Below are 27,475 nucleotides of genomic sequence, written 5' to 3'. Positions count from 1 at the left end.
CCCGAGCGTGTTGCTAGCTAGAGAAGCTTTCTTCTTGGCATACCCCCCGACCCGGCCACCGTGGCGCAGTCGGCTAGCGCGTTCGGCTGTTAACCGAAAGGATGGAGGATCGAGTCCTCCCGTTGGCGGCATTTTTTGGTTGTTGCTGTAGTGTAGTAGTTGTCTCTGTGCAGCACAAGCAATTTTTACAATTGAGAGAAACACACACATCTGACATTTTACTTTGTAGCTGTAGTCTCGTGAAAAAAATGAAAAAAAATGCTTCATGAAACACTATACACCCTAGCCATTTGTAGCTGCCCGAGCGTGTTGCTAGCTAGAGAAGCTTTCTTCTTGGCATACCCCCCGACCCGGCCACCGTGGCGCAGTCGGCTAGCGCGTTCGGCTGTTAACCGAAAGGATGCAGGATCGAGTCCTCCCGTTGGCGGCATTTTTTGGTTGTTGCTGTAGTGTAGTAGTTGTCTCTGTGCAGCACAAGCAATTTTTACAATTGAGAGAAACACACACATCTGACATTTTACTTTGTAGCTGTAGTCTCGTGAAAAAAATGAAAAAAAAATGCTTCATGAAACACTATACACCCTAGCCATTTGTAGCTGCCCGAGCGTGTTGCTAGCTAGAGAAGCTTTCTTCTTGGCATACCCCCCGACCCGGCCACCGTGGCGCAGTCGGCTAGCGCGTTCGGCTGTTAACCGAAAGGATGGAGGATCGAGTCCTCCCGTTGGCGGCATTTTTTGGTTGTTGCTGTAGTGTAGTAGTTGTCTCTGTGCAGCACAAGCAATTTTTACAATTGAGAGAAACACACACATCAGACATTTTACTTTGTAGCTGTAGTCTCGTGAAAAAAATGAAAAAAAATGCTTCATGAAACACTATACACCCTAGCCATTTGTAGCTGCCCGAGCGTGTTGCTAGCTAGAGAAGCTTTCTTCTTGGCATACCCCCCGACCCGGCCACCGTGGCGCAGTCGGCTAGCGCGTTCGGCTGTTAACCGAAAGGATGGAGGATCGAGTCCTCCCGTTGGCGGCATTTTTTGGTTGTTGCTGTAGTGTAGTAGTTGTCTCTGTGCAGCACAAGCAATTTTTACAATTGAGAGAAACACACACATCTGACATTTTACTTTGTAGCTGTAGTCTCGTGAAAAAAATGAAAAAAAATGCTTCATGAAACACTATACACCCTAGATATTTGTAGCTGCCCGAGCGTGTTGTTAGCTAGAGAAGCTTTCTTCTTGGCACACCCCCCGACCCGGTCTCCGTTTCGCAATCGTCTAGCGTGTTCGGCTGTTAACCGAAAGGATGGAGGATCGAGTCCTCCCGGTTGCGGCATTTTTTGGTTGTTGCTGTAGTGTAGTAGTTGTGTCTGTGCAGCACAAGCAATTTGGTTTATTGAGAGAAACACACATATCCGAAATTTTACTTTGCTGCTGTAGTCTCGTGGATTAAAAGAAAAAAATGCTTCATGAAACACTATACACCCTAGATATTTGTAGCTGCCCGAGCGTGTTGTTAGCTAGAGAAGCTTTCTTCTTGGCATACCCCGCAACCCGGCCTCCGTGGCGCAATCGGCTAGCGCGTTCGGCTGTTAACGAAAAGTTGGAGGCTCGAGTCCTCCCGGTGGCGACATTTTTTGGTTTTGGCTGTAGTGTAGTAGTTGTCACTGTGCCGCATAAGCAATTTGGTTAATTGAGAGAAACACACACATCTGACATTTTACTTTACTGCTGTAGTCTCGTGGATTAAATGAAAAAAATGCTTCAAGAAACACTAAGCACCCTAGCCATTTGAAGCTGCCCGATCGTGTTGTTAGATAGAGAAGCTTTCTTCTTGGCACACCCCCCGACCCGGTCTCCGTTTCGCAATCGTCTAGCGTGTTCGGCTGTTAACCGAAAGGATGGAGGATCGAGTCCTCCCGGTTGCGGCATTTTTTGGTTGTTGCTGTAGTGTAGTAGTTGTGTCTGTGCAGCACAAGCAATTTGGTTTATTGAGAGAAACACACATATCCGAAATTTTACTTTGCTGCTGTAGTCTCGTGGATTAAAAGAAAAAAATGCTTCATGAAACACTATACACCCTAGATATTTGTAGCTGCCCGAGCGTGTTGTTAGCTAGAGAAGCTTTCTTCTTGGCACACCCCCCGACCCGGCCTTCGTGGCGCAATCGGCTAGCGCGTTCGGCTGTTAACCGAAAGTTTGGAGGCTCGAGTCCTCCCGGTGGCGACATTTTTTGGTTTTGGCTGTAGTGTAGTAGTTGTCACTGTGCCGCATAAGCAATTTGGTTAATTGAGAGAAACACACACATCTGACATTTTACTTTACTGCTGTAGTCTCGTGGATTAAATGAAAAAAATGCTTCAAGAAACACTATACACCCTAGCCATTTGAAGCTGCCCGATCGTGTTGTTAGATAGAGAAGCTTTCTTCTTGGCATACCCCGCAACCCGGCCTCCGTGGCGCAATCGGCTAGCGTGTTCGGCTGTTAACGAAAAGTTGGAGGATAGAGTCCTTCCGGTGGCGACATTTTTTGGTTTTGGCTGTAGTGTAGTAGTTGTCACTGTGCCGCATAAGCAATTTGGTTAATTGAGAGAAGCACACACATCTGACATTTTTACTTTGTTGCTGTAGTCTCGTGGATTAAATGAAAAAAATGCTTCATGAAACAGTAGACACCATAGCCATTTGTAGCTGCCCGAGCGTGTTGCTAGCTAGAGAAGCTTTCTTCTTGGCATATCCCCCGACCCGGCCACCGTGGCGCAATCGGCTAGCGCGTTCGGCTGTTAACCGAAAGGATGGAGGATCGAGTCCTCCCGTTGGCGGCATTTTTTGGTTGTGGCTGTAGTGTAGTAGTTGTCACTGTGCAGCGCAAGCAATTTGGTTAATTGAGAGAAGCACACACATCTGACATTTTTACTTTGTTGCTGTAGTCTCGTGGATTAAATGAAAAAAATGCTTCATGAAACAGTAGACACCATAGCCATTTGTAGCTGCCCGAGCGTGTTGCTAGCTAGAGAAGCTTTCTTCTTGGCATATCCCCCGACCCGGCCACCGTGGCGCAATCGGCTAGCGCGTTCGGCTGTTAACCGAAAGGATGGAGGATCGAGTCCTCCCGTTGGCGGCATTTTTTGGTTGTGGCTGTAGTGTAGTAGTTGTCACTGTGCCGCATAAGTAATGTGGTATTGAGAGAAACACACACATCTGACATTTTTACTATGTTGCATTAGTCTCGTGGATTAAATGAAAAAATTCTTCATGGAACACTAAGCACGCTAGCCATTTGAAGCTGCCCGCGCGTGTTGTTAGCTAGAGAAGCTTTCTTCTTGGCATATCCCCCGACCCGGCCACCGTGGCGCAATCGGCTATCGTGTTCGGCTTTTTACCGAAAGGTTGAAGGATCGAGTCCTCCCGGTGGCGGCATTTTTTGGTTGTGTCTGTAGTGTAGTAGTTGTCACTGTGCAGCACAAGCAATTTGGTTTATTGAGAGAAATAAACATATCCGAAATTTTACTTTGCTGCTGTAGTCTCGTGGATTAAAAGAAAAAAATGCTTCAAGAAACACTAAGCACGCTAGCCATTTGAAGCTGCCCGAGCGTGTTGTTAGCTAGAGAAGCTTTCTTCTTGGCATATCCCCCGACCCGGCCACCGTGGCGCAATCGGCTATCGTGTTCGGCTTTTTACCGAAAGGTTGAAGGATCGAGTCCTCCCGGTGGCGGCATTTTTTGGTTGTGTCTGTAGTGTAGTAGTTGTCACTGTGCAGCACAAGCAATTTGGTTAATTGAGAGAAGCACACACATCTGACATTTTTACTTTGTTGCTGTAGTCTCGTGGATTAAATGAAAAAAATGCTTCATGAAACAGTAGACACCATAGCCATTTGTAGCTGCCCGAGCGTGTTGTTAGCTAGAGAAGCTTTCTACTTGGCATACCCCGCAACCCGGCCTCCGTGGCGCAATCGGCTATCGTGTTCGGCTTTTTACCGAAAGGTTGAAGGATCGAGTCCTCCCGGTGGCGGCATTTTTTGGTTGTGTCTGTAGTGTAGTAGTTGTCACTGTGCAGCACAAGCAATTTGGTTTATTGAGAGAAATAAACATATCCGAAATTTTACTTTGCTGCTGTAGTCTCGTGGATTAAATGAAAAAAATGCTTCATGAAACACTAAACACCCTAGCCTTTTGAACCTCCCCGAGCGTGTTGTTAGCTAGAGAAGCTTTCTACTTGGCATACCCCGCAACCCGGCCTCCGTGGCGCAATCGGCTATCGTGTTCGGCTTTTTACCGAAAGGTTGAAGGATCGAGTCCTCCCGGTGGCGGCATTTTTTGGTTGTGTCTGTAGTGTAGTAGTTGTCACTGTGCAGCACAAGCAATTTGGTTAATTGAGAGAAGCACACACATCTGACATTTTTACTTTGTTGCTGTAGTCTCGTGGATTAAATGAAAAAAATGCTTCATGAAACAGTAGACACCATAGCCATTTGTAGCTGCCCGAGCGTGTTGTTAGCTAGAGAAGCTTTCTACTTGGCATACCCCGCAACCCGGCCTCCGTGGCGCAATCGGCTATCGTGTTCGGCTTTTTACCGAAAGGTTGAAGGATCGAGTCCTCCCGGTGGCGGCATTTTTTGGTTGTGTCTGTAGTGTAGTAGTTGTCACTGTGCAGCACAAGCAATTTGGTTAATTGAGAGAAATAAACATATCCGAAATTTTACTTTGCTGCTGTAGTCTCGTGGATTAAATGAAAAAAATGCTTCAAGAAACACTAAGCACGCTAGCCATTTGAAGCTGCCCGAGCGTGTTGTTAGCTAGAGAAGCTTTCTACTTGGCATACCCCGCAACCCGGCCTCCGTGGCGCAATCGGCTATCGTGTTCGGCTTTTTACCGAAAGGTTGAAGGATCGAGTCCTCCCGGTGGCGGCATTTTTTGGTTGTGTCTGTAGTGTAGTAGTTGTCACTGTGCAGCACAAGCAATTTGGTTTATTGAGAGAAATAAACATATCCGAAATTTTACTTTGCTGCTGTAGTCTCGTGGATTAAATGAAAAAAATGCTTCATGAAACACTAAACACCCTAGCCTTTTGAACCTCCCCGAGCGTGTTGTTAGCTAGAGAAGCTTTCTTCTTGGCATATCCCGCAACCCGGCTTCCGTGGCGCAATCGGCTATCGTGTTCGGCTGTTAACCGAAAGGTTGGAGGAACGAGTCCTCCCGGTGGCGGCATTTTTTGGTTGTTGCTGTAGTGTAGTAGTTGTCACTGTGCAGCACAAGCAATTTGGTTAATTGAGAGAAATAAACATATCCGAAATTTTACTTTGCTGCTGTAGTCTCGTGGATTAAATGAAAAACATGCTTCATGAAACACTAAACACCCTAGCCTTTTGAACCTCCCCGAGCGTGTTGTTAGCTAGAGAAGCTTTCTTCTTGGCATATCCCGCAACCCGGCTTCCGTGGCGCAATCGGCTATCGTGTTCGGCTGTTAACCGAAAGGTTGGAGGAACGAGTCCTCCCGGTGGCGGCATTTTTTGGTTGTGTCTGTAGTGTAGTAGTTGTCACTGTGCAGCACAAGCAATTTGGTTAATTGAGAGAAATAAACATATCCGAAATTTTACTTTGCTGCTGTAGTCTCGTGGATTAAATGAAAAAAATGCTTCATGAAACACTAAACACCCTAGCCTTTTGAACCTCCCCGAGCGTGTTGTTAGCTAGAGAAGCTTTCTTCTTGGCATATCCCGCAACCCGGCTTCCGTGGCGCAATCGGCTATCGTGTTCGGCTTTTTACCGAAAGGTTGAAGGATCGAGTCCTCCCGGTGGCGGCATTTTTTGGTTGTGTCTGTAGTGTAGTAGTTGTCACTGTGCAGCACAAGCAATTTGGTTTATTGAGAGAAATAAACATATCCGAAATTTTACTTTGCTGCTGTAGTCTCGTGGATTAAATGAAAAAAATGCTTCATGAAACACTAAACACCCTAGCCTTTTGAACCTCCCCGAGCGTGTTGTTAGCTAGAGAAGCTTTCTTCTTGGCATATCCCGCAACCCGGCTTCCGTGGCGCAATCGGCTATCGTGTTCGGCTTTTTACCGAAAGGTTGAAGGATCGAGTCCTCCCGGTGGCGGCATTTTTTGGTTGTGTCTGTAGTGTAGTAGTTGTCACTGTGCAGCACAAGCAATTTGGTTAATTGAGAGAAATAAACATATCCGAAATTTTACTTTGCTGCTGTAGTCTCGTGGATTAAATGAAAAAAATGCTTCATGAAACACTAAACACCCTAGCCTTTTGAACCTCCCCGAGCGTGTTGTTAGCTAGAGAAGCTTTCTTCTTGGCATATCCCGCAACCCGGCTTCCGTGGCGCAATCGGCTATCGTGTTCGGCTGTTAACCGAAAGGTTGGAGGAACGAGTCCTCCCGGTGGCGGCATTTTTTGGTTGTTGCTGTAGTGTTGTAGTTGTCACTGTGCAGCACAAGCAATTTGGTTAATTGAGAGAAATAAACATATCCGAAATTTTACTTTGCTGCTGTAGTCTCGTGGATTAAATGAAAAAAATGCTTCATGAAACACTAAACACCCTAGCCTTTTGAACCTCCCCGAGCGTGTTGTTAGCTAGAGAAGCTTTCTTCTTGGCATATCCCGCAACCCGGCTTCCGTGGCGCAATCGGCTATCGTGTTCGGCTGTTAACCGAAAGGTTGGAGGAACGAGTCCTCCCGGTGGCGGCATTTTTTGGTTGTGTCTGTAGTGTAGTAGTTGTCACTGTGCAGCACAAGCAATTTGGTTAATTGAGAGAAATAAACATATCCGAAATTTTACTTTGCTGCTGTAGTCTCGTGGATTAAATGAAAAAAATGCTTCATGAAACACTAAACACCCTAGCCATTTGAAGCTGCCCGAGCGTGTTGTTAGCTAGAGAAGCTTTCTACTTGGCATACCCCGCAACCCGGCCTCCGTGGCGCAATCGGCTATCGTGTTCGGCTTTTTACCGAAAGGTTGAAGGATCGAGTCCTCCCGGTGGCGGCATTTTTTGGTTGTGTCTGTAGTGTAGTAGTTGTCACTGTGCAGCACAAGCAATTTGGTTTATTGAGAGAAATAAACATATCCGAAATTTTACTTTGCTGCTGTAGTCTCGTGGATTAAATGAAAAAAATGCTTCATGAAACACTAAACACCCTAGCCTTTTGAACCTCCCCGAGCGTGTTGTTAGCTAGAGAAGCTTTCTACTTGGCATACCCCGCAACCCGGCCTCCGTGGCGCAATCGGCTATCGTGTTCGGCTTTTTACCGAAAGGTTGAAGGATCGAGTCCTCCCGGTGGCGGCATTTTTTGGTTGTGTCTGTAGTGTAGTAGTTGTCACTGTGCAGCACAAGCAATTTGGTTAATTGAGAGAAATAAACATATCCGAAATTTTACTTTGCTGCTGTAGTCTCGTGGATTAAATGAAAAAAATGCTTCATGAAACACTAAACACCCTAGCCTTTTGAACCTCCCCGAGCGTGTTGTTAGCTAGAGAAGCTTTCTTCTTGGCATATCCCGCAACCCGGCTTCCGTGGCGCAATCGGCTATCGTGTTCGGCTGTTAACCGAAAGGTTGGAGGAACGAGTCCTCCCGGTGGCGGCATTTTTTGGTTGTTGCTGTAGTGTTGTAGTTGTCACTGTGCAGCACAAGCAATTTGGTTAATTGAGAGAAATAAACATATCCGAAATTTTACTTTGCTGCTGTAGTCTCGTGGATTAAATGAAAAAAATGCTTCATGAAACACTAAACACCCTAGCCTTTTGAACCTCCCCGAGCGTGTTGTTAGCTAGAGAAGCTTTCTTCTTGGCATATCCCGCAACCCGGCTTCCGTGGCGCAATCGGCTATCGTGTTCGGCTTTTTACCGAAAGGTTGAAGGATCGAGTCCTCCCGGTGGCGGCATTTTTTGGTTGTGTCTGTAGTGTAGTAGTTGTCACTGTGCAGCACAAGCAATTTGGTTAATTGAGAGAAATAAACATATCCGAAATTTTACTTTGCTGCTGTAGTCTCGTGGATTAAATGAAAAAAATGCTTCATGAAACACTAAACACCCTAGCCATTTGAAGCTGCCCGAGCGTGTTGTTAGCTAGAGAAGCTTTCTACTTGGCATACCCCGCAACCCGGCCTCCGTGGCGCAATCGGCTATCGTGTTCGGCTTTTTACCGAAAGGTTGAAGGATCGAGTCCTCCCGGTGGCGGCATTTTTTGGTTGTGTCTGTAGTGTAGTAGTTGTCACTGTGCAGCACAAGCAATTTGGTTTATTGAGAGAAATAAACATATCCGAAATTTTACTTTGCTGCTGTAGTCTCGTGGATTAAATGAAAAAAATGCTTCATGAAACACTAAACACCCTAGCCTTTTGAACCTCCCCGAGCGTGTTGTTAGCTAGAGAAGCTTTCTACTTGGCATACCCCGCAACCCGGCCTCCGTGGCGCAATCGGCTATCGTGTTCGGCTTTTTACCGAAAGGTTGAAGGATCGAGTCCTCCCGGTGGCGGCATTTTTTGGTTGTTGCTGTAGTGTTGTAGTTGTCACTGTGCAGCACAAGCAATTTGGTTAATTGAGAGAAATAAACATATCCGAAATTTTACTTTGCTGCTGTAGTCTCGTGGATTAAATGAAAAAAATGCTTCATGAAACACTAAACACCCTAGCCTTTTGAACCTCCCCGAGCGTGTTGTTAGCTAGAGAAGCTTTCTTCTTGGCATATCCCGCAACCCGGCTTCCGTGGCGCAATCGGCTATCGTGTTCGGCTTTTTACCGAAAGGTTGAAGGATCGAGTCCTCCCGGTGGCGGCATTTTTTGGTTGTGTCTGTAGTGTAGTAGTTGTCACTGTGCAGCACAAGCAATTTGGTTTATTGAGAGAAATAAACATATCCGAAATTTTACTTTGCTGCTGTAGTCTCGTGGATTAAATGAAAAAAATGCTTCATGAAACACTAAACACCCTAGCCTTTTGAACCTCCCCGAGCGTGTTGTTAGCTAGAGAAGCTTTCTACTTGGCATACCCCGCAACCCGGCCTCCGTGGCGCAATCGGCTATCGTGTTCGGCTTTTTACCGAAAGGTTGAAGGATCGAGTCCTCCCGGTGGCGGCATTTTTTGGTTGTTGCTGTAGTGTTGTAGTTGTCACTGTGCAGCACAAGCAATTTGGTTAATTGAGAGAAATAAACATATCCGAAATTTTACTTTGCTGCTGTAGTCTCGTGGATTAAATGAAAAAAATGCTTCATGAAACACTAAACACCCTAGCCTTTTGAACCTCCCCGAGCGTGTTGTTAGCTAGAGAAGCTTTCTTCTTGGCATATCCCGCAACCCGGCTTCCGTGGCGCAATCGGCTATCGTGTTCGGCTTTTTACCGAAAGGTTGAAGGATCGAGTCCTCCCGGTGGCGGCATTTTTTGGTTGTGTCTGTAGTGTAGTAGTTGTCACTGTGCAGCACAAGCAATTTGGTTTATTGAGAGAAATAAACATATCCGAAATTTTACTTTGCTGCTGTAGTCTCGTGGATTAAATGAAAAAAATGCTTCATGAAACACTAAACACCCTAGCCTTTTGAACCTCCCCGAGCGTGTTGTTAGCTAGAGAAGCTTTCTACTTGGCATACCCCGCAACCCGGCCTCCGTGGCGCAATCGGCTATCGTGTTCGGCTTTTTACCGAAAGGTTGAAGGATCGAGTCCTCCCGGTGGCGGCATTTTTTGGTTGTGTCTGTAGTGTAGTAGTTGTCACTGTGCAGCACAAGCAATTTGGTTAATTGAGAGAAATAAACATATCCGAAATTTTACTTTGCTGCTGTAGTCTCGTGGATTAAATGAAAAAAATGCTTCATGAAACACTAAACACCCTAGCCTTTTGAACCTCCCCGAGCGTGTTGTTAGCTAGAGAAGCTTTCTTCTTGGCATATCCCGCAACCCGGCTTCCGTGGCGCAATCAGCTATCGTGTTCGGCTTTTTACCGAAAGGTTGAAGGATCGAGTCCTCCCGGTGGCGGCATTTTTTGGTTGTGTCTGTAGTGTTGTAGTTGTCACTGTGCAGCACAAGCAATTTGGTTAATTGAGAGAAATAAACATATCCGAAATTTTACTTTGCTGCTGTAGTCTCGTGGATTAAATGAAAAAAATGCTTCATGAAACACTAAACACCCTAGCCTTTTGAACCTCCCCGAGCGTGTTGTTAGCTAGAGAAGCTTTCTTCTTGGCATATCCCGCAACCCGGCTTCCGTGGCGCAATCAGCTATCGTGTTCGGCTTTTTACCGAAAGGTTGAAGGATCGAGTCCTCCCGGTGGCGGCATTTTTTGGTTGTGTCTGTAGTGTTGTAGTTGTCACTGTGCAGCACAAGCAATTTGGTTAATTGAGAGAAATAAACATATCCGAAATTTTACTTTGCTGCTGTAGTCTCGTGGATTAAATGAAAAAAATGCTTCATGAAACACTAAACACCCTAGCCTTTTGAACCTCCCCGAGCGTGTTGTTAGCTAGAGAAGCTTTCTACTTGGCATACCCCGCAACCCGGCCTCCGTGGCGCAATCGGCTATCGTGTTCGGCTTTTTACCGAAAGGTTGAAGGATCGAGTCCTCCCGGTGGCGGCATTTTTTGGTTGTGTCTGTAGTGTTGTAGTTGTCACTGTGCAGCACAAGCAATTTGGTTAATTGAGAGAAATAAACATATCCGAAATTTTACTTTGCTGCTGTAGTCTCGTGGATTAAATGAAAAAAATGCTTCATGAAACACTAAACACCCTAGCCTTTTGAACCTCCCCGAGCGTGTTGTTAGCTAGAGAAGCTTTCTTCTTGGCATATCCCGCAACCCGGCTTCCGTGGCGCAATCAGCTATCGTGTTCGGCTTTTTACCGAAAGGTTGAAGGATCGAGTCCTCCCGGTGGCGGCATTTTTTGGTTGTGTCTGTAGTGTAGTAGTTGTCACTGTGCAGCACAAGCAATTTGGTTAATTGAGAGAAATAAACATATCCGAAATTTTACTTTGCTGCTGTAGTCTCGTGGATTAAATGAAAAAAATGCTTCATGAAACACTAAACACCCTAGCCTTTTGAACCTCCCCGAGCGTGTTGTTAGCTAGAGAAGCTTTCTTCTTGGCATATCCCGCAACCCGGCTTCCGTGGCGCAATCAGCTATCGTGTTCGGCTTTTTACCGAAAGGTTGAAGGATCGAGTCCTCCCGGTGGCGGCATTTTTTGGTTGTGTCTGTAGTGTAGTAGTTGTCACTGTGCAGCACAAGCAATTTGGTTTATTGAGAGAAATAAACATATCCGAAATTTTACTTTGCTGCTGTAGTCTCGTGGATTAAATGAAAAAAAATGCTTCATGAAACACTAAACACCCTAGCCATTTAAAGCTGCCCGAGCGTGTTGTTAGCTAGAGAAGGTTTCTTCGTGGCACACCCCCCGACCCAGCCTCCATGGTGCAATCGGATAGCGCGTTCGGCGGTTAACCGAAAGGTTGGAGGAGCGAGTCCTCCCGGTGGCGGTATTTTTTGGTTGTGGCTGTGGTGTAGTAGTTGTCACTGTGCAGCACAAGCAATTTGGTTTATTGAGAGAAATAAACATATCCGAAATTTTACTTTGCTGCTGTAGTCTCGTGGATTAAATGAAAAAAATGCTTCATGAAACACTAAACACCCTAGCCTTTTGAACCTCCCCGAGCGTGTTGTTAGCTAGAGAAGCTTTCTTCTTGGCATATCCCGCAACCCGGCTTCCGTGGCGCAATCGGCTATCGTGTTCGGCTTTTTACCGAAAGGTTGAAGGATCGAGTCCTCCCGGTGGCGGCATTTTTTGGTTGTGTCTGTAGTGTAGTAGTTGTCACTGTGCAGCACAAGCAATTTGGTTTATTGAGAGAAATAAACATATCCGAAATTTTACTTTGCTGCTGTAGTCTCGTGGATTAAATGAAAAAAATGCTTCATGAAACACTAAACACCCTAGCCTTTTGAACCTCCCCGAGCGTGTTGTTAGCTAGAGAAGCTTTCTTCTTGGCATATCCCGCAACCCGGCTTCCGTGGCGCAATCGGCTATCGTGTTCGGCTGTTAACCGAAAGGTTGGAGGAACGAGTCCTCCCGGTGGCGGCATTTTTTGGTTGTTGCTGTAGTGTAGTAGTTGTCACTGTGCAGCACAAGCAATTTGGTTAATTGAGAGAAACACACACATCTGACATTTTTACTTTGTTGCTGTAGTCTCATGGATTAAATGAAAAAATGCTTCATGGAACACTAAACACGCTAGCCATTTGAAGCTGCCCGCGCGTGTTGTTAGCCAGAGAAGTTTCTTCTTGGCATACCCCCCGACCCCGCCTCCGTGGCGCAATCGGCTATCGTGTTCGGCTGTTAACCGAAAGGATGGAGGATCGAGTCCTCCCGGTGGCGGCATTTTTTGGTTGTGTCTGTAGTGTAGTAGTTGTCACTGTGCAGCACAAGCAATTTGGTTTATTGAGAGAAATAAACATATCCGAAATTTTACTTTGCTGCTGTAGTCTCGTGGATTAAATGAAAAAAATGCTTCATGAAACACTAAACACCCTAGCCTTTTGAACCTCCCCGAGCGTGTTGTTAGCTAGAGAAGCTTTCTTCTTGGCATATCCCGCAACCCGGCTTCCGTGGCGCAATCGGCTATCGTGTTCGGCTGTTAACCGAAAGGTTGGAGGAACGAGTCCTCCCGGTGGCGGCATTTTTTGGTTGTTGCTGTAGTGTAGTAGTTGTCACTGTGCAGCACAAGCAATTTGGTTAATTGAGAGAAACACACACATCTGACATTTTTACTTTGTTGCTGTAGTCTCATGGATTAAATGAAAAAATGCTTCATGGAACACTAAACACGCTAGCCATTTGAAGCTGCCCGCGCGTGTTGTTAGCCAGAGAAGTTTCTTCTTGGCATACCCCCTGACACGCCTGCATGGCGCAATCGGCTAGCGCGTTCTGCTGTTAACCAAAAGGTTGGAGCATCGAGTCCTCCAGGTGGCGGCATTTTTTGGTTGTGGCTGTAGTGTAGTAGTTGTCACTGTGCAGCACAAGCAATTTGGTTTATTGAGAGAAATAAACATATCCGAAATTTTACTTTGCTGCTGTAGTCTCGTGGATTAAATGAAAAAAATGCTTCATGAAACACTAAACACCCTAGCCTTTTGAACCTCCCCGAGCGTGTTGTTAGCTAGAGAAGCTTTCTTCTTGGCATATCCCGCAACCCGGCTTCCGTGGCGCAATCGGCTATCGTGTTCGGCTGTTAACCGAAAGGTTGGAGGAACGAGTCCTCCCGGTGGCGGCATTTTTTGGTTGTTGCTGTAGTGTAGTAGTTGTCACTGCAGCACAAGAAATTTGGTTAATTGAGAGAAACACACACATCTGACATTTTTACTGTGTTGCTGTAGGCTCGTGGATTAAATGAAAAAAAATGCTTCATGAAACACTAAACACCCTAGCCATTTAAAGCTGCCCGAGCGTGTTGTTAGCCAGAGAAGATTGTTCTTGGCATACCCCCTGACACGCCTGCATGGCGCAATCGGCTAGCGCGTTCTGCTGTTAACCAAAAGGTTGGAGCATCGAGTCCTCCAATGGCGGCATTTTTTGGTTGTGGCTGTAGTGTAGTAGTTGTCACTGTGCAGCACAAGCAATTTGGTTTATTGAGAGAAACACACATATCCGACATTTTACTTTGCTGCTGTAGTCTCGTGGATTAAAAGAAAAAAATGCTTCATGAAACACTAAGCAACCTAGCCATTTGAAGTTTCCCGAGCGTGTTGTTAGCTAGAGAAGCTTTCATCTTGGCATACCCCGCAACCCGGTCTCCGTGGCGCAATCGGCTAGCGTGTTCGGCTGTTAACCGAACGGATGGAGGATCGAGTCCTCCCGGTGGCGGCATTTTTTGGTTGTTGCTGTATTGTAGTAGTCGTCACTGCAGCACAAGAAATTTGGTTAATTGAGAGAAACACACACATCTGACATTTTTACTGTGTTGCTGTAGGCTCGTGGATTAAATGAAAAAAAATGCTTCATGAAACACTAAACACCCTAGCCATTTAAAGCTGCCCGAGCGTGTTGTTAGCTAGAGAAGGTTTCATCTTGGCATACCCCGCAACCCGGTCTCCGTGGCGCAATCGGCTAGCGTGTTCGGCTGTTAACCGAACGGATGGAGGATCGAGTCCTCCCGGTGGCGGCATTTTTTGGTTGTTGCTGTATTGTAGTAGTCGTCACTGCAGCACAAGAAATTTGGTTAATTGAGAGAAACACACACATCTGACATTTTTACTTTGTTGCTGTAGTCTCATGGATTAAATGAAAAAATGCTTCATGGAACACTAAACACGCTAGCCATTTGAAGCTGCCCGCGCGTGTTGTTAGCCAGAGAAGTTTCTTCTTGGCATACCCCCTGACACGCCTGCATGGCGCAATCGGCTAGCGCGTTCTGCTGTTAACCAAAAGGTTGGAGCATCGAGTCCTCCAATGGCGGCATTTTTTGGTTGTGGCTGTAGTGTAGTAGTTGTCACTGTGCAGCACAAGCAAATTGTATAATTGAGAGAAACACACACATCTGACATTTTTACTTTGTTGCTGTAGTCTCATGGATTAAATGAAAAAATGCTTCATGGAACACTAAACACGCTAGCCATTTGAAGCTGCCCGCGCGTGTTGTTAGCCAGAGAAGTTTCTTCTTGGCATACCCCCTGACACGCCTGCATGGCGCAATCGGCTAGCGCGTTCTGCTGTTAACCAAAAGGTTGGAGCATCGAGTCCTCCAATGGCGGCATTTTTTGGTTGTGGCTGTAGTGTAGTAGTTGTCACTGTGCAGCACAAGCAATTTGGTTTATTGAGAGAAACACACACATCTGACATTTTTACTTTGTTGCTGTAGTCTCATGGATTAAATGAAAAAATGCTTCATGGAACACTAAACACGCTAGCCATTTGAAGCTGCCCGCGCGTGTTGTTAGCCAGAGAAGTTTCTTCTTGGCATACCCCCTGACACGCCTGCATGGCGCAATCGGCTAGCGCGTTCTGCTGTTAACCAAAAGGTTGGAGCATCGAGTCCTCCAGGTGGCGGCATTTTTTGGTTGTGGCTGTAGTGTAGTAGTTGTCACTGTGCAGCACAAGCAATTTGGGTAATTGAGAGAAACACACACATCTGACATTTTACTTTGCTGCTGTATTCTCGTGGATTAAATGAAAAAAAATGCTTCATGAAACACTAAACACCCTAGCCATTTAAAGCTGCCCGAGCGTGTTGTTAGCTAGAGAAGCTTTCTTCGTGGCACACCCCCGACCCAGCCTCCATGGTGCAATCGGCTAGCGCGTTCGGCTTTTAACCGAATGGTTGGAGGATCGAGTCCTCCCGGTGGCGGCATATTTTGGTTGTGGCTGTAGTGTAGTAGTCACTGTGGCGCACAAGCAATTTGGTTATGAGAGAAACACACATATCCGAAATTTTACTTTGCTGCTGTAGTCTCGTGGATTAAATGTAAAAAATGCTTCATGAAGCAATAAACGCCCTAGCCATTTGAAGCTGCCCAAGCATGTTGTTAGCCAGAGAAGCTTTCATCTTGGCATACCCCGCAACCCGGTCTCCGTGGCGCAATCGGCTAGCGTGTTCGGCTGTTAACCGAAAGGATGGAGGATCGAGTCCTCCCGTTGGCGGCATTTTTTGGTTGTTGCTGTAGTGTAGTAGTTGTCTCTGTGCAGCACAAGCAATTTGTACAATTGAGAGAAACACATACATCTGACATTTTACTTTGTAGCTGTAGTCTCGTGGATTAAATGAAGAAAAAATGCTTCATGAAACACTATACACCCTAGATATTTGTAGCTGCCCGAGCGTGTTGTTAGCTAGAGAAGCTTTCTTCTTGGCACACCCCCCGACCCGGCCTTCGTGGCACAATCGGCTAGCGTGTTCGGCTGTTAACCGAAAGGATGGAGGATCGAGTCCTCCAGGTGGCGGCATTTTTTGGTTGTTGCTGTAGTGTAGTAGTTGTCTCTGTGCAGCACAAGCAATTTGTACAATTGAGAGAAACACACACATCTGACATTTTACTTTGCTGCTGTAGTCTCATGGACTAAATGAAAAAAATGCTTCATGAAACACTAATCACCCTAGCCATTTGAAGCTGCCCAAGCATGTTGTTAGCCAGAGAAGCTTTCTACTTGGCATACCCCCTGACACGCCTGCATGGCGCAATCGGCTAGCGCGTTCGGCTTTTAACCGAAAGGTTGGAGGAACGAGTCCTCCCGGTGGCGGCATTTTTTGGTTGTGGCTGTAGTGTAGTAGTTGTCAATGTGCAGCACAAGCAATTTGGTTTATTGAGAGAAACACACATATCCGACATTTTACTTTGCTGCTGTATTCTCGTGGATTAAAAGAAAAAAATGCTTCAAGAAACACTAAGCAACCTAGCCATTTGAAGTTTCCCGAGCGTGTTGTTAGCTAGAGAAGCTTTCATCTTGGCATACCCCGCAACCCGGTCTCCGTGGCGCAATCGGCTAGCGTGTTCGGCTGTTAACCGAACGGATGGAGGATCGAGTCCTCCCGGTGGCGGCATTTTTTGGTTGTTGCTGTATTGTAGTAGTCGTCACTGCAGCACAAGAAATTTGGTTAATTGAGAGAAACACACACATCTGACATTTTTACTGTGTTGCTGTAGGCTCGTGGATTAAATGAAAAAAAATGCTTCATGAAACACTAAACACCCTAGCCATTTAAAGCTGCCCGAGCGTGTTGTTAGCTAGAGAAGGTTTCTTCGTGGCACACCCCCCGACCCAGCCTCCATGGTGCAATCGGATAGCGCGTTCGGCGGTTAACCGAAAGGTTGGAGGAGCGAGTCCTCCCGGTGGCGGCATTTTTTGGTTGTGGCTGTGGTGTAGTAGTTGTCACTATGCAGCACAAGCAATTTGGTTAATTGAGAGAAACACACACATCTGACATTTTACTTTGTTGCTGTAGTCTCATGGATTAAATGAAAAAATGCTTCATGGAACACTAAACACGCTAGCCATTTGAAGCTGCCCGCGCGTGTTGTTAGCCAGAGAAGTTTCTTCTTGGCATACCCCCTGACACGCCTGCATGGCGCAATCGGCTAGCGCGTTCTGCTGTTAACCAAAAGGTTGGAGCATCGAGTCCTCCAATGGCGGCATTTTTTGGTTGTGGCTGTAGTGTAGTAGTTGTCAATGTGCAGCACAAGCAATTTGGTTTATTGAGAGAAACACACATATCCGACATTTTACTTTGCTGCTGTATTCTCGTGGATTAAAAGAAAAAAATGCTTCAAGAAACACTAAGCAACCTAGCCATTTGAAGTTTCCCGAGCGTGTTGTTAGCTAGAGAAGCTTTCATCTTGGCATACCCCGCAACCCGGTCTCCGTGGCGCAATCGGCTAGCGTGTTCGGCTGTTAACCGAACGGATGGAGGATCGAGTCCTCCCGGTGGCGGCATTTTTTGGTTGTTGCTGTATTGTAGTAGTCGTCACTGCAGCACAAGAAATTTGGTTAATTGAGAGAAACACACACATCTGACATTTTTACTGTGTTGCTGTAGGCTCGTGGATTAAATGAAAAAAAAATGCTTCATGAAACACTAAACACCCTAGCCATTTAAAGCTGCCCGAGCGTGTTGTTAGCTAGAGAAGGTTTCTTCGTGGCACACCCCCCGACCCAGCCTCCATGGTGCAATCGGATAGCGCGTTCGGCGGTTAACCGAAAGGTTGGAGGAGCGAGTCCTCCCGGTGGCGGCATTTTTTGGTTGTGGCTGTGGTGTAGTAGTTGTCACTATGCAGCACAAGCAATTTGGTTAATTGAGAGAAACACACACATCTGACATTTTACTTTGTTGCTGTAGTCTCGTGGATTAAATGAAAAAAATGCTTCATGAAACAATAAACGCCCTAGCCATTTGAAGCTGCCCGAGCGTGTTGTTAGCTAGAGCAGCTTTCTTTTTGGTATACCCCCTGACCCGCCTCCGTCGCTCAATCGGCTAGCGCGTTCGGCTGTTAACTGAAAGGTTGGAGCATCGAGTCCTCCCGGTGGCGGCATTTTTTGGTTGTGGCTGTAGTGTAGTAGTTTTCAATGTGCAGCACAAGCAATTTGGTTAATTGAGAGAAACACACACATCTGACATTTTACTTTGCTGCTGTAGTCTCGTGGATTAAATGAAAAAAATGCTTCATGAAACACTAAACACCCTAGCCATTTAAAGCTGCCCGAGCGTGTTGTTAGCTAGAGAAGCTTTCTTGGCATAACCCCGACCCGGCCTCCGTGGCGCGATCGGCTAGCGCGTTCGGCTGTTAAGTGAAAGGTTGGAGGATCGAGCCTGCCCGGTGGCGGCATCTTTTGGTTGTGGCTGTGGTGTAGTAGTTGTCACTATGCAGCACAAGCAATTTGGTTAATTGAGAGAAACACACACATCTGACATTTTACTTTGTTGCTGTAGTGTCGTGGAATTAATGAAAAAAAAATGCTTCATGCAACACTAAACACCTTAGCCATTTGAAGCTGCCCGAGCGTGTTGTTAGCTAGAGAAGCTTTCTTTTTGGCATACCCCGCAACCCGGCCTCCATGGCGCAATCGGCTAGCGCGTTCGGCTGTTAAGTGAAAGGTTGGAGGATCGAGCCTGCCCGGTGGCGGCATCTTTTGGTTGTGGCTGTGGTGTAGTAGTTGTCACTATGCAGCACAAGCAATTTGGTTAATTGAGAGAAACACACACATCTGACATTTTTACTGCGTTGCTGTAGTCTCGTGGATTAAATGAAAAAATGCTTCATGCAACACTAAACACCCTAGCCATTTGAAGGTGCCCGCGCGTGTTGTTAGCCAGAGAAGCTTTCTTCTTGGCATACCCCCCGACCCCGCCTCCGTGGCGCAATCGGCTAGCGCGTTCGGCTGTTTACCGAAAGGTAGGAGGATCGAGTCCTCCCGGGGGTGGCATTTTTTGGTTGCGGCTGTAGTATAGGAGTTGTCACTGTGCAGCACATGCAATTTGGTTAATTGAGAGAAACACACATATCTGACATATTACTTTGCCGCTGTAGTCTCATGGAATAAATGCGAAAAATGCTTCATCAAACACTAAACGCCCTAGCCATTTGAAGCTGCCCGAGCGTGTTGTTAGCTAGAGAAGCTTTCTTCTTGGCGTACCCCCCGACCCGGCCTCCGTGGCGCAAACGGCTAGCGGGTTCGGCTGTTAACCGAAAGGTTGGAGGAACCAGTCCTCCCGGTGGCTGCGTTTTTTGGTCGTGGCTGTTGTTTAGTGAAGATTGCAGGAAAACGTATCAACAACCTTAGGTATGCGGATGATACCACTTTAATGGCAGAAAGTGAAGTGGAACTCAAGAGACTTCTGATGCGCGTACAAGAAGAGAGTGAGAAGTTTGGGCTTAAACTGAACATTAAAAAGACAAAGATCATGGCGTCTTGCCCTATCAAGTCCTGGAGCATCAATGGACAAGAAGTGGAAGCTGTGACAGATTTTCTCTTCTTGGGCTCCAAGATTACCTCGGAAGGTGGCTGCAGCCGTGAAAATAGGAGACGCCTGCTTCTGGGAAAGAGAGCAATGGTTAGCCTTAACCGCCTAGTAAAGAGCAGAGGCATTAGTCTGCCAGCCAAAATCCGTATAACTCGAGCTATGGTCTTTCCAGTTGTGATGTATGGATGCGAGAGTTGGACTGTTAAAAAGGCTGACCGCCGAAGAATTGATGCGTTTGAATTGTGGTGCTGGTGAAAACTCTTGAGAGTTGTTTGGACTGCTAGAAGATCAAATCAGTCGATATTGTCGACCATAAACCCTCACTGCTCATTGGAGGGTCAAATTCTAAAGTTAAAGCTCAGCTACTTTGGTCATCTGATGAGAAGAGAGGAGTCGCTGGAGAAAGATGTGATGTTGGGAAAGGTTGCGGGTCGCCGGAGATGGGGTAGGCAGCGAACGCGATGGTTAGATGGCATCCCCGAGGCACTGCAGATGACGTTATGTGATGTTAGGAAGATAGTGCGAGACCGGAATGTGTGGCGTGACATGGTCCATAGGGTCACGAAGAATCGCACACGACTGAACGACTGAACTGAACTGAACTGTAGTTTAGTAGTTGTCTCTGTGCAGCGCAAACAATTTGTATATTTGAGAGAAACACACACATCTGACATTTTACTGTGTAGCTGTAGTCTCGTGGATTAAATGAAAAAAATGCTTCATGGAACACTAAACGCCCTAGCCATTTGAAGCTGCCCGTGCGTGTTGTTAGCCAGAAAAGCTTTCTACTTGGCAAACCCCCGACCCGGCCTCCGTGGCGCAATCGGCTAGCGCGTTCGGTTGTTAACGAAAAAATTGGAGGATAGAGTCCTCCAGGTGGCGGCATTTTTTGGTTGTGGCTGTAGTGTAGTAGGTGTCACTGTGCCGCATAAGCAATTTTGTTATTAAGAGAAACACACACATCTGACATTTTACTTTGCTGCTGTAGTCTCGTGGATTAAATGAAAAAAATGCTTCATGAAACACTAAATACCCTAGCCTTTTGAAGCTCCCCGAGCGTGTTGTTAGCTAGAGAAGCTTTCTTCTTGGCACACCCCGCAACCCGGTCTCCGTGGCGCAATCGGCTAGCGTGTTCGGCTGTTAAGCGAAAGGATGGAGGATCGAGTCCTCCAGGTGGCGGCATTTTTTGGTTGTTGCTGTAGTGTAGTAGTTGTCAGTGTGCCGCATAAGCAATTTGGTTATTAAGAGAAACACACATATCCGAAATTTTACTTTGCTGCTGTAATCTCGTGGATTAAAAGAAAAAAATGCTTCAAGAAACACTAAGCATCCTAGCCATTTGAAGTTTCCCGAGCGTGTTGTTACCTAGAGAAGCTTTCATCTTGGCACACCCCGCAACCCGGTCTCCGTGGCGCAATCGGCTAGCGTGTTCGGCTGTTAAGCGAAAGGATGGAGGATCGAGTCCTCCAGGTGGCGGCATTTTTTGGTTGTGGCTGTAGTGTAGTAGTTGTCACTGTGCCGCATAAGCAATTTGGTTATTAAGAGAAACACACATATCCGAAATTTTACTTTGCTGCTGTAATCTCGTGGATTAAAAGAAAAAAATGCTTCAAGAAACACTAAGCATCCTAGCCATTTGAAGTTTCCCGAGCGTGTTGTTACCTAGAGAAGCTTTCATCTTGGCACACCCCGCAACCCGGTCTCCGTGGCGCAATCGGCTAGCGTGTTCGGCTGTTAAGCGAAAGGATGGAGGATCGAGTCCTCCAGGTGGCGGCATTTTTTGGTTGTTGCTGTAGTGTAGTAGTTGTCAGTGTGCCGCATAAGCAATTTGGTTATTAAGAGAAACACACATATCCGAAATTTTACTTTGCTGCTGTAATCTCGTGGATTAAAAGAAAAAAATGCTTCAAGAAACACTAAGCATCCTAGCCATTTGAAGTTTCCCGAGCGTGTTGTTACCTAGAGAAGCTTTCATCTTGGCACACCCCGCAACCCGGCCTCCGTGGCGCAATCGGCTAAGCGCGTTCGGCTGTTAACCGAAAGGATGGAGAATCGAGTCCTCCAGGTGGCGGCATTTTTTGGTTGTTGCTGTAGTGTAGTAGTTGTTCACTGTGCAGCACAAGCAATTTGGTTAATTGAGAGAAACACACATATCCGAAATTTTACTTTGCTGCTGTAATCTCGTGGATTAAAAGAAAAAAATGCTTCAAGAAACACTAAGCATCCTAGCCATTTGAAGTTTCCCGAGCGTGTTGTTACCTAGAGAAGCTTTCATCTTGGCACACCCCGCAACCCGGTCTCCGTGGCGCAATCGGCTAGCGTGTTCGGCTGTTAAGCGAAAGGATGGAGGATCGAGTCCTCCAGGTGGCGGCATTTTTTGGTTGTTGCTGTAGTGTAGTAGTTGTCAGTGTGCCGCATAAGCAATTTGGTTATTAAGAGAAACACACATATCCGAAATTTTACTTTGCTGCTGTAATCTCGTGGATTAAAAGAAAAAAATGCTTCAAGAAACACTAAGCATCCTAGCCATTTGAAGTTTCCCGAGCGTGTTGTTACCTAGAGAAGCTTTCATCTTGGCACACCCCGCAACCCGGCCTCCATGGTGCAATCGGATAGCGCGTTCGGCGGTTAACCGAAAGGTTGGAGGAGCGAGTCCTCCCGGTGGCGGCATTTTTTGGTTGTGGCTGTGGTGTAGTAGTTGTCACTATGCAGCACAAGCAATTTGGTTAATTGAGAGAAACACACACATCTGACATTTTACTTTGTTGCTGTAGTCTCATGGATTAAATGAAAAAATGCTTCATGGAACACTAAACACGCTAGCCATTTGAAGCTGCCCGCGCGTGTTGTTAGCCAGAGAAGTTTCTTCTTGGCATACCCCCTGACACGCCTGCATGGCGCAATCGGCTACCGCGTTCTGCTGTTAACCAAAAGGTTGGAGCATCGAGTCCTCCAATGGCGGCATTTTTTGGTTGTGGCTGTAGTGTAGTAGTTGTCAATGTGCAGCACAAGCAATTTGGTTTATTGAGAGAAACACACATATCCGACATTTTACTTTGCTGCTGTATTCTCGTGGATTAAAAGAAAAAAATGCTTCAAGAAACACTAAGCAACCTAGCCATTTGAAGTTTCCCGAGCGTGTTGTTAGCTAGAGAAGCTTTCATCTTGGCATACCCCGCAACCCGGTCTCCGTGGCGCAATCGGCTAGCGTGTTCGGCTGTTAACCGAACGGATGGAGGATCGAGTCCTCCCGGTGGCGGCATTTTTTGGTTGTTGCTGTATTGTAGTAGTCGTCACTGCAGCACAAGAAATTTGGTTAATTGAGAGAAACACACACATCTGACATTTTTACTGTGTTGCTGTAGGCTCGTGGATTAAATGAAAAAAAAATGCTTCATGAAACACTAAACACCCTAGCCATTTAAAGCTGCCCGAGCGTGTTGTTAGCTAGAGAAGGTTTCTTCGTGGCACACCCCCCGACCCAGCCTCCATGGTGCAATCGGATAGCGCGTTCGGCGGTTAACCGAAAGGTTGGAGGAGCGAGTCCTCCCGGTGGCGGCATTTTTTGGTTGTGGCTGTGGTGTAGTAGTTGTCACTATGCAGCACAAGCAATTTGGTTAATTGAGAGAAACACACACATCTGACATTTTACTTTGTTGCTGTAGTCTCGTGGATTAAATGAAAAAAATGCTTCATGAAACAATAAACGCCCTAGCCATTTGAAGCTGCCCGAGCGTGTTGTTAGCTAGAGCAGCTTTCTTTTTGGTATACCCCCTGACCCGCCTCCGTCGCTCAATCGGCTAGCGCGTTCGGCTGTTAACTGAAAGGTTGGAGCATCGAGTCCTCCCGGTGGCGGCATTTTTTGGTTGTGGCTGTAGTGTAGTAGTTTTCAATGTGCAGCACAAGCAATTTGGTTAATTGAGAGAAACACACACATCTGACATTTTACTTTGCTGCTGTAGTCTCGTGGATTAAATGAAAAAAATGCTTCATGAAACACTAAACACCCTAGCCATTTAAAGCTGCCCGAGCGTGTTGTTAGCTAGAGAAGCTTTCTTGGCATAACCCCGACCCGGCCTCCGTGGCGCGATCGGCTAGCGCGTTCGGCTGTTAAGTGAAAGGTTGGAGGATCGAGCCTGCCCGGTGGCGGCATCTTTTGGTTGTGGCTGTGGTGTAGTAGTTGTCACTATGCAGCACAAGCAATTTGGTTAATTGAGAGAAACACACACATCTGACATTTTACTTTGTTGCTGTAGTGTCGTGGAATTAATGAAAAAAAAATGCTTCATGCAACACTAAACACCTTAGCCATTTGAAGCTGCCCGAGCGTGTTGTTAGCTAGAGAAGCTTTCTTTTTGGCATACCCCGCAACCCGGCCTCCATGGCGCAATCGGCTAAGCGCGTTCGGCTGTTAACCGAAAGGATGGAGGATAGAGTCCTCCAGGTGGCGGCATTTTTTGGTTGTTGCTGTAGTGTAGTAGTTGTCTCTGTGCAGCACAAGCAATTTGGTTAATTGAGAGAAACACACACATCTGACATTTTTACTTTGTTGCTCTAGTCTCGTGGATTAAATGAAAAAAATGCTTCATGAAACAGTAGACACCATAGCCATTTGTAGCTGCCCGAGCGTGTTGTTAGCTAGAGAAGCTTTCTTCTTGGCACACCCCCCGACCCGGCCACCGTGGCGCAATCGGCTAAGCGCGTTCGGCTGTTAACCGAAAGGATGGAGGATAGAGTCCTCCAGGTGGCGGCATTTTTTGGTTGTTGCTGTAGTGTAGTAGTTGTCTCTGTGCAGCACAAGCAATTTGGTTAATTGAGAGAAACACACACATCTGACATTTTACTTTGCTGCTGTAGTCTCGTGGATTAAATGAAAAAAATGCTTCATGAAACACTAAACACCCTAGCCTTTTGAAGCTCCCCGAGCGTGTTGTTAGCTAGAGAAGCTTTCTTCTTGGCATATCCCGCAACCCGGCTTCCGTGGCGCAATCGGCTAGCGCGTTCGGCTTTTAACCGAAAGGTTGGAGGAACGAGTCCTCCCGGTGGCGGCATTTTTTGGTTGTGGCTGTAGTGTAGTAGTTGTCACTGCAGCACAAGCAATTTGGTTAATTGAGAGAAACACACACATCTGACATTTTTACTTTGTTGCTGTAGTCTCATGGATTAAATGAAAAAATGCTTCATGGAACACTAAACACGCTAGCCATTTGAAGCTGCCCGCGCGTGTTGTTAGCCAGAGAAGTTTCTTCTTGGCATACCCCCCGACCCCGCCTCCGTGGCACAATCGGCTAGCGTGTTCGGCTGTTAACCGAAAGGTTGGAGGAACGAGTCCTCCCGGTGGCGGTATTTTTTGGTTGTGGCTGTGGTGTAGTAGTTGTCACTATGCAGCACAAGCAATTTGGTTAATTGAGAGAAACACACACATCTGACATTTTACTTTGTTGCTGTAGTCTCGTGGATTAAATGAAAAAAATGCTTCATGAAACAATAAACGCCCTAGCCATTTGAAGCTGCCCAAGCATGTTGTTAGCCAGAGAAGCTTTCTACTTGGCCTACCCCCGACCCGGCCTCCGTGGCGCAATCGGCTAGCGCGTTCGGCTTTTAACCGAAAGGTTGGAGGAACGAGTCCTCCCGGTGGCGGCATTTTTTGGTTGTGGCTGTAGTGTAGTAGTTGTCACTGCAGCACAAGCAATTTGGTTAATTGAGAGAAACACACACATCTGACATTTTTACTGTGTTGCTGTAGGCTCGTGGATAAAATGAAAAAAATGCTTCATGAAACACTAAACACCCCAGCCATTTAAAGCTGCCCGAGCGTGTTGTTAGCTAGAGAAGGTTTCTTCGTGGCAGACCCCCCGACCCAGCCTCCATGGTGCAATCGGATAGCGCGTTCGGCGGTTAACCGAAAGGTTGGAGGAGCGAGTCCTCCCGGTGGCGGTATTTTTTGGTTGTGGCTGTGGTGCAGTAGTTGTCACTATGCAGCACAAGCAATTTGGTTAATTGAGAGAAACACACACATCTGACATTTTACTTTGTTGCTGTAGTCTCGTGGATTAAATGAAAAAAATGCTTCATGAAACAATAAACGCCCTAGCCATTTGAAGCTGCCCGAGCGTGTTGTTAGCTAGAGCAGCTTTCTTTTTGGTATACCCCCTGACCCGCCTCCGTCGCTCAATCGGCTAGCGCGTTCGGCTGTTAACTGAAAGGTTGGAGCATCGAGTCCTCCCGGTGGCGGCATTTTTTGGTTGTGGCTGTAGTGTAGTAGTTGTCAATGTGCAGCACAAGCAATTTGGGTAATTGAGAGAAACACACACATCTGACATTTTACTTTGCTGCTCTAGTCTCGTGGATTAAATGAAAAAAATGCTTCATGAAACACTAAACACCCTAGCCATTTAAAGCTGCCCGAGCGTGTTGTTAGCTAGAGAAGCTTTCTTCGTGGCACACCCCCTACCCAGCCTCCATGGTGCAATCGGCTAGCGCGTTCGGCTTTTAACCGAATGGTTGGAGGATCGAGTCCTCCCGGTGGCGGCATATTTTGGTTGTTGCTGTAGTGTAGTAGTCATTGTGGCGCACTAGCAATTTGGTTATGAGAGAAACACACACAGCTGACATTTTACTTTGCTGCTGTAGTCTCGTGGATTAAATGAAAAAAATGCTTCATGAAACACTAAACACCCTAGCCATTTAAAGCTGCCCGAGCGTGTTGTTAGCTAGAGAAGCTTTCTTCTTGGCATACCCCGCAACCCGGCCTCCATGGCGCAATCGGCTAGCGTGTTCGGCTGTTAACCGAAAGGATGGAGGATCGAGTCCTCCCGGTGGCGGCATTTTTTGGTTGTTGCTGTAGTGTAGTAGTTGTCACTGGGCGCACAAGCAATTTGGGTAATTGAGAGAAAAACACACATCTGACATTTTTACTGCGTTGCTGTAGTCTCGTGGATTAAATGAAAAAATGCTTCATGCAACACTAAACACCCTAGCCATTTGAAGGTGCCCGCGCGTGTTGTTAGCCAGAGAAGCTTTCTTCTTGGCATACCCCCCGACCCCGCCTCCGTGGCGCAATCGGCTAGCGCGTTCGGCTGTTTACCGAAAGGTAGGAGGATCGAGTCCTCCCGGGGGCGGCATTTTTTGGTTGCGGCTGTAGTATAGGAGTTGTCACTGTGCAGTACATGCAATTTGGTTAATTGAGAGAAACACACATATCTGACATATTACTTTGCCGCTGTAGTCTCATGGAATAAATGCAAAAAATGCTTCAGCAAACACTAAACGCCCTAGCCATTTGAAGCTGCCCGAGCGTGTTGTTAGCTAGAGAAGCTTTCTTCTTGGCGTACCCCCCGACCCGGCCTCCGTGGCGCAAACGGCTAGCGCGTTCGGCTGTTAACCGAAAGGTTGGAGGAACCAGTCCTCCCGGTGGCTGCGTTTTTTGGTCGTGGCTGTTGTTTAGTGAAGATTGCAGGAAAGCGTATCAACAACCTTAGGTATGCGGATGATACCACTTTAATGGCAGAAAGTGAAGTGGAACTCAAGAGACTTCTGATGCGCGTACAAGAAGAGAGTGAGAAGTTTGGGCTTAAACTGAACATTAAAAAGACAAAGATCATGGCGTCTTGCCCTATCTAGTCCTGGAGCATCAATGGACAAGAAGTAGAAGCTGTGACAGATTTTCTCTTCTTGGGCTCCAAGATTACCTCGAAGGTGCCTGCAGCCGTGAAATTAGGAGACGCCTGCTTCTGGGAAAGAGAGCAATGGTTAGCTTTAACCGCCTAGTAAAGAGCAGAGTCATTAGTGTGTCAGCCAAAATCCGTATAACTCGAGCTATGGTCTTTCCAGTTGTGATGTATGGATGCGAGAGTTGGACTGTTAAAAAGGCTGACCGCCGAAGAATTGATGCGTTTGAATTGTGGTGCTGGTGAAAACTCTTGAGAGTTGTTTGGACTGCTAGAAGATCAAATCAGTTGATATTGTCGACCATAAACCCTGACTGCTCATTGGAGGGTCAAATTCTAAAGTTAAAGCTCAGCTATTTTGGTCATCTGATGAGAAGAGAGG

General features: G+C 46.6%; 3 non-coding genes across 3 annotated transcripts; all 3 read left to right on the top strand.

Moving 5' to 3' along the window:
• Nucleotides 1-15,242: 15,242 nt before the first annotated feature.
• On the top strand, nucleotides 15,243-15,316 carry TRNAK-UUU (transfer RNA lysine (anticodon UUU)). The gene has a single exon. It is a non-coding gene; the product is annotated as a tRNA-Lys (tRNA).
• A 9,673-nt stretch (nucleotides 15,317-24,989) lies between these two features.
• On the top strand, nucleotides 24,990-25,063 carry TRNAK-UUU (transfer RNA lysine (anticodon UUU)). Its single transcript has one exon. It is a non-coding gene; the product is annotated as a tRNA-Lys (tRNA).
• An 817-nt stretch (nucleotides 25,064-25,880) lies between these two features.
• Nucleotides 25,881-25,954, top strand: TRNAK-UUU (transfer RNA lysine (anticodon UUU)). Its single transcript has one exon. It is a non-coding gene; the product is annotated as a tRNA-Lys (tRNA).
• The last annotated feature ends 1,521 nt before the right edge of the window (nucleotides 25,955-27,475 follow it).

The sequence above is a fragment of the Amblyomma maculatum genome, chromosome 7 (genome assembly GCF_055883805.1).
Source record: "Amblyomma maculatum isolate TAMU_Amacu chromosome 7, ASM5588380v1, whole genome shotgun sequence".
NCBI lineage: Eukaryota > Metazoa > Arthropoda > Arachnida > Ixodida > Ixodidae > Amblyomma > Amblyomma maculatum.
Note: the sequence above shows the minus strand (reverse complement) of the source record. Positions and strands in the feature narration are given on the sequence as shown.